The following is a 6,219-nucleotide window of genomic DNA, read 5'->3' as shown; positions in this document are numbered from 1 at the left end:
GGCTTTCTACATTGAGGGCAATTGTAGCTACAAATGCATGTTGAAAATGTGAAGTAACAGCTCACCTAAATCACATTTACAATGCTTTGTTTACTATAATGTTTGTAATGTGTGCATTGTTGGCTTCAGTTGATCCATCACTTCTTCTACCTCTGTGTATATTATCCTCCCATTATCATAATGTCATATTCAAGTCCTTTACTGAAGTAAAAGTGGCAACACAACCAGTGGTGGAATGTAACTAAGTACATTTACTCAAGTACTGTACTTAAGTACAAATTTTAGGTACTTGTGCTTTACTTGAGTCTTTTCTTTTCTTGCCATTTTCTACTTCGACTCCACCACATCTCAGAGGGAAATATTGTATTTTTACTTCATTACATTAACTGACAGCTTTAGTTACTTTATAAATTCATATTTTTGGACTCAAAACATATGAAGAGCTCATAAAATATTCTGCTTGTTATAAATTAAACCACCCAACTGTTTATATAGTACAGCAGAAACCATTAGTCTCTTAATTGATAAGTCAATAGAGAGAAAATTAATCAGCAACTATTTTGATGATTGTTTAAAAATGGCAAACATTTCACGGTTCCAGCTTGTGTGAGGAGTTTATTATTTTAATAATTTAAATGTATCGTTAATACTGTTGAGGTTTGGACAAGCAAAGTGAAGGCGTCACTTTGGGTCATTGTGACGCCATTTCTCACTATTTTCAGGATTTCTACGAACCAATCAATGGATTAATGGAGAAAATAATCAGCTGATTAATCCAGAATGAAAATAATCATTATCATTAATCACACTGAGTACTTTTTCTTTTAATACCTTAAGTAAATTTTCTTGATTATACTTGATTCCCTGATTTATTTAATACATTTCACTGTGATTGTACCTTATATGATTGCATGTGACAAATACACTTGATTGATTGATTGATGCTTTTACTTAAGTAACATTTTCAATGCAGGACTTTTACTTACTTACAAACAACTTACTAAAGTGAAGCGCAAGTACCTCACAGTTGTACTTAAGTACAGTACTTGAGTAAATGTACTTATACTTACAGATTTATCAGTGACAAATTTGATATTTCTTAATTTTGCCACTTTCCAGAACCAATTTAAGGGGATTCCACATTCACAAATGTTACTACAGGTATTCAAGTATTACATGAATCCTTAACAGTCCAGTTTGATGAGTTAGAAACCTGTAAAGATCCCAACTAACCAACACACACACACACACACACACACACACATCTGTATAGTGTTCCAGTGAACTGTGACGAAAGCTGTGACGTGGTTTCTGGGCACATCTGTTAAATTGTTGACTTGTGACGTGTTCAGAGATCAGAAACCCTTTTTGTCCCCGCTGCATTATTGATGGACGCTGTCACAACGTCCATTTCCAGCTGCATATGTAGTCGACTGAGCTCAGCTAATAATAGAGTCTGGTTTATGTACCACATCTGAAGCTTTTCCCCATAGATTCCTCTCCGTCTGGCCTCTTCCTCAGTCCTCTCTTTCTCCTCGGCTCATCGTCGTTCTCTCTTCAGCCTCAGCACAGCTTCACCTATGAACTTTCTTGTATTTGAGTGTGTATTTGTATGAGAGTGGTGTGAAGAGTTAGTGGCCTTCAGATCTTTAGTTCCTCCTCGTCACCTTCTAAATGTCTGTAGATCTTCTGTTAACGGTCATTTGGCCCTGTAATGGAAAACTCCCATTTAAAGGGCTCAAAACAGAGGAAACATCTGAATGAAGTTGTAGAGAAAAAACACTAGATGGAGCCGAGACATCACACTCAACAACAGGCCTCACAAAAGGCAGCTCGCTCTCACTCTGAGGTGATTCAGTTATTAGCCATGCTCTGGTTTCTAATATTTCCAGCAGCACTTTACTTTAGCATTTATAAGCATGTTTATATAAACATTTAATAAATGGTTCATAACACATTATAATGTAGTTAGGACATTTTGAAGTGTTTATTAATGTACCAAGACATATTTTGTATTATTACAAATGTGTTTTACTATATTGTCATTTATTATCTGTTTATACAGCAGCCTCCACTGGTGGGTGCCCGCAGGAGGAGCTAAATTTGTAAACAAATACATTAATAAACTCTGCTTACAACGGCATTATAGTGTGTTATAAACCATTTATTAAAGGTTTATATAGTGCTCATGAATGTTAAATAAGGGGTCTTAAAGTTAAGTGTTGCCATGTTCCTTTAAATTATACTTTAGATAGCTTCAGAGTTAGGTAACGATTTTTCATTTTTCACTGTGGAACAATAACACTTGTGATATATTGTGTCCAATATTCTAGTCAAAGACACATTTTTCAATATCTGCAGTGCACCATTATATTACAATGATATTAAAGAAAAGAGATGAAGCCCATTGGTCTTCCTCAGTATCTCTGGATACCAGCTCTTTCTCTTCTTCATATAGGATCATCCAATCACTGTAACACAGGTGAGACTAGACAAGAGATCTCATCGGCATAACAATGTCTGTTGCTTCATGAAAGCTCCTCCTTGGTGCATCATATATATTTGGAAACACAGAAGTTTGTAGTGATGGACGGACCAAAGAGTCCGTGGGGTCGGAGGGGGTTGTGTCCTTATTCTGATTGAGCTGTTTACATCATTCCTTCTCATTTTCACAAGTACGCCAGTTAAAATAGTGGTTCCTGCCTGACAGACCACAGCCAAAAAATGTGCCTTATTAGTAGACAAAAGTAAGATGTTTGCATGCGACTGAACGCCATTTAAGATTGGACAAAGCCTGACTCACTCCTACTGGAGGAATATGAGCTTAACTGGGTTATTCTAACAGAGTTATATTGTTTACAAGTGAGCTGGTTACTTCGGTAACCACGTTATGAGCCGGACTCTCATGCATATGAACGCACCGTTGAGAGCTGGTTGGCATGACAGCTCCCTCATGGGACAGAGCTTCCAACTTCCAGCTTTGCCCTTTTTTTTTATCTCTACCATTATTAAACTCATCTTATTCCCCGCTGTCTGACATCATTTATATTCTGCAGCGGCTTCTTCCAGATCTTTATTGAAGCCACATGATGGGTCAAATATTCGAGTCTGTGTTGTTTATGGATGTACCATTCAATCAAATGGAAATGTTCCAGATGTCTTCATCATCATTTTATACTAATTTTGCTGAAATATTTGACATCTTTGGAGCCTGTGACTTTGTTTAACGGCTGACCCACCATCAGGTCAAGGGGGTTAAGAGGATAAATCAAGGCAGTGGTGCATGTAGATGTATTGATTGCCTTGTTGTGAAGGTGGAAGCAGCGTTCACTTGTCCTCTGAAAGGGACGCTGCCTCTGATGGTACAGAATACACCTCCCTAATGTAACACAAACAAACAAACAGTCATTACATAATCATCAGAGAAACTCTGACAGTTAAACTAATGAGAATAAGAATTAAATCATCCTAAAGTCTAATCAGTAACTGTGAAGATGAGCAACGCTCCCAAAGCTAGAAACCCTGACTGCAAATCTGAATCTGTAAGATGGCAGTACTAGTTGGCCTGGAGCTGCTCTGTAGGCACTGACTAACCTTGTTGGTAAGGGTTTGCATGGAGCTTCACATCCAATTTAGCGTTATGGTCGTACCAAGAGACCCAAATCACAACGCATATTGTGATCCTTTGAAAATCGTCATGAACACCGTCACAGTCAATCTTTGCAACCCTTTTCTCTCTGTTTTGTAGCTGTGCGTTGTCATGACATCACAGATTAAAAGCAGGAAGATCTCCTCTCTTGTTCGCGGTCATGGGAAAATATAGTGAATGTTCACTTGGGCAGAAGGTTCTTATTTAAAAGCTGTTGTTCAGCAGCGCTTCCCTCCGAGACACACACACACACACACACAAAGCTTAAAAGGATCACACGATGCTCGAAATGCATTTCTTGTTTTCTTTTGTCTCAGGGGACGTGGAGACAAATGGCACTGTGATCCTGAGCGCAGCCTTCACAGCGGGTATCCCGTAACGTCAGTTAAATGTGTATATGTGTATCTTGTTATACAAAGCACATGCTGTCGTCTCTGTGAATAAACTCGACATCTCGGCCGTTTGTTAAATTTTTCATTCAGTCAAATGCAACACACAGTTTATTATCTCTTCACATCTTTTCAAGTATGAAAATAACAACATTGAAAATAAATAATAATAAATAATATTGTGATTTTGATTGACCACCATATGTACCACATAACTATGAAGAAGTCAGTGTCAATCGTTGTTTGACCAAATGCTTCTTTCCTGTGCTGGAATGAAAACATCCTCCTCCTGCAGCTTTTTTAACTTCTCTTATTGGATAGATTCCTTTTACATTGCAGAAGTGCATGATAACTAGACTCTTCTTTAATTTGAGCACACAGTCTGGCGTTCTGTTCGCCAAAAAAACCTCCAATGACTCAGGAAGCAGCTACACAGACTGCTCAGTTACAACAGATGATTAACATTAGAATAAAGCACGTCACTGTGGCACGTTAAATCCTCTTGTCTTAAATAACGTTTCATCACAACCAGAACTCACACATCACTTGAGAGGGATTTTAAAATAAAAATCATGGATTTTAGGGCGACATAAAGATGAGCTTCATTTACAATTTGACAGAAACAGCATAGAAATAGAAATGCACAGGTGCTAGGCATTCTGGTATCGTAGGAATGTGGACTGTGAATTGCTGATCACATGGATAAGGTGCCCATATGATTCACAGTGTGTGGTTTGTGTTTTTTGGTTTATATTTGTGACGACTCCACTGGATCTTTAACACCCCACTTGAGTATTTATATATTTACAACAAATCAGTAAACAAAGTTACTGCGTAGCCCACTCAAACGTCATGCTTCAAGTCAACCGAACACCACAGAAAGTCACTTGGTAGATAACAGGAGTGAACGTCTTCCTGACTGACTGATATTCTGTATTCTTCTCACCTTATCTGGCTTGCTGGTAGAGAGGCAACAATAGTAAGTCTCTTTATTCAGCTGAAGAATTTTGTTCCAAAACACTAAACATCACATGACCGTGAAAGTTCATTCTTCACCTTTATAGAGGTTTGACAAAATAATCTTAACTCAAAGTCCATTTACTAGCATTTTCTGGAGCTTTCAATACAGGACCATGAAGAAAATGCCAGCATAAGTGGAGTTTGAAAAAAGCTGCACTCAATATTTTAGAGGCCCAAATGACGATGTGTAACAGGATCTCTACGGAGCTTTTTAGCGTCTTTCAGCTCATTGTTTTGTTCTACCGGTTCACTCTCACCGCTCTGTTGTTTCCAGCCGCGGCAGGAAGCTGTTTTCAGTGAAAACGCTCCGATAAATCCACTGTGTCGTTCCTGCTCTGCACCAAACAGCATGGTAATAGGCCGGTGAACATAGTGGAGCATTTAGCAGCTAAACAGCCATATTTCCCTCAGGGGTTAAGGGCTGAGAGGAGAGCGAACATTGGGCTTACATTCATCAAGTGGACACAAAAACGACTTTAAATGGCCGCTCGTGTTGCTCTGTGCTAACATGTGTTTGCTAACAGGTTCGCCTGTTAACGGCTTTATGAGATGATAATATGTCAATGTTGAGATCGCAGCTTACTGTGCTGCAAAAAAAAAAAATCAATTAATGCAGGTTCAAGATTATTTTGTTGAATTACACGTCCAGTTTGGATAAAATATTTCCTGAAATCGGGGGAATAACTGAGAAACATTTCTAAAATGAATCCAACATTTTGGAAAACACACGCATCTCCTTACTTTCGGAGAGTTACAGTGGATGAGAAGATTGAAGCCACTCTTATGTCTGTGCATTCACTCTGGAGCTGGAGCCAGGAGATGATTAGCCTAGCTTAGCATAAAGACTGGAAAGGGGGGGAAACTGATAGCCTGGCTCACTCCAAAGTTCAAACATACTCATTTTAAACGTTTGTTTAAGCGTAAAAAAACAATTTGTGGTTTTAGAGAGAGTTACGTAACTACTTCTTATTTTGGACATTGGAGATAGGCAGGCTAGCTGTTCCCCCTGCTTCCAGTCTTTATGCTAAGCTAGGCTAATCGCCTCCTGCTTCTAGCTCAACATTAACACATGACAGCGGCATTGATCTTCTCATCTTTAACTTTAAATAAACTTTAATGGCAGCAGTAAATGCCATACATGTATCCATACTAGACGTATTA

The sequence above is a fragment of the Enoplosus armatus genome, chromosome 20 (genome assembly GCF_043641665.1).
Source record: "Enoplosus armatus isolate fEnoArm2 chromosome 20, fEnoArm2.hap1, whole genome shotgun sequence".
Lineage (NCBI taxonomy): Eukaryota > Metazoa > Chordata > Actinopteri > Centrarchiformes > Enoplosidae > Enoplosus > Enoplosus armatus.
The sequence above is the reverse complement of the archived record's forward strand: the minus strand, read 5'-3'. Positions refer to the sequence as shown.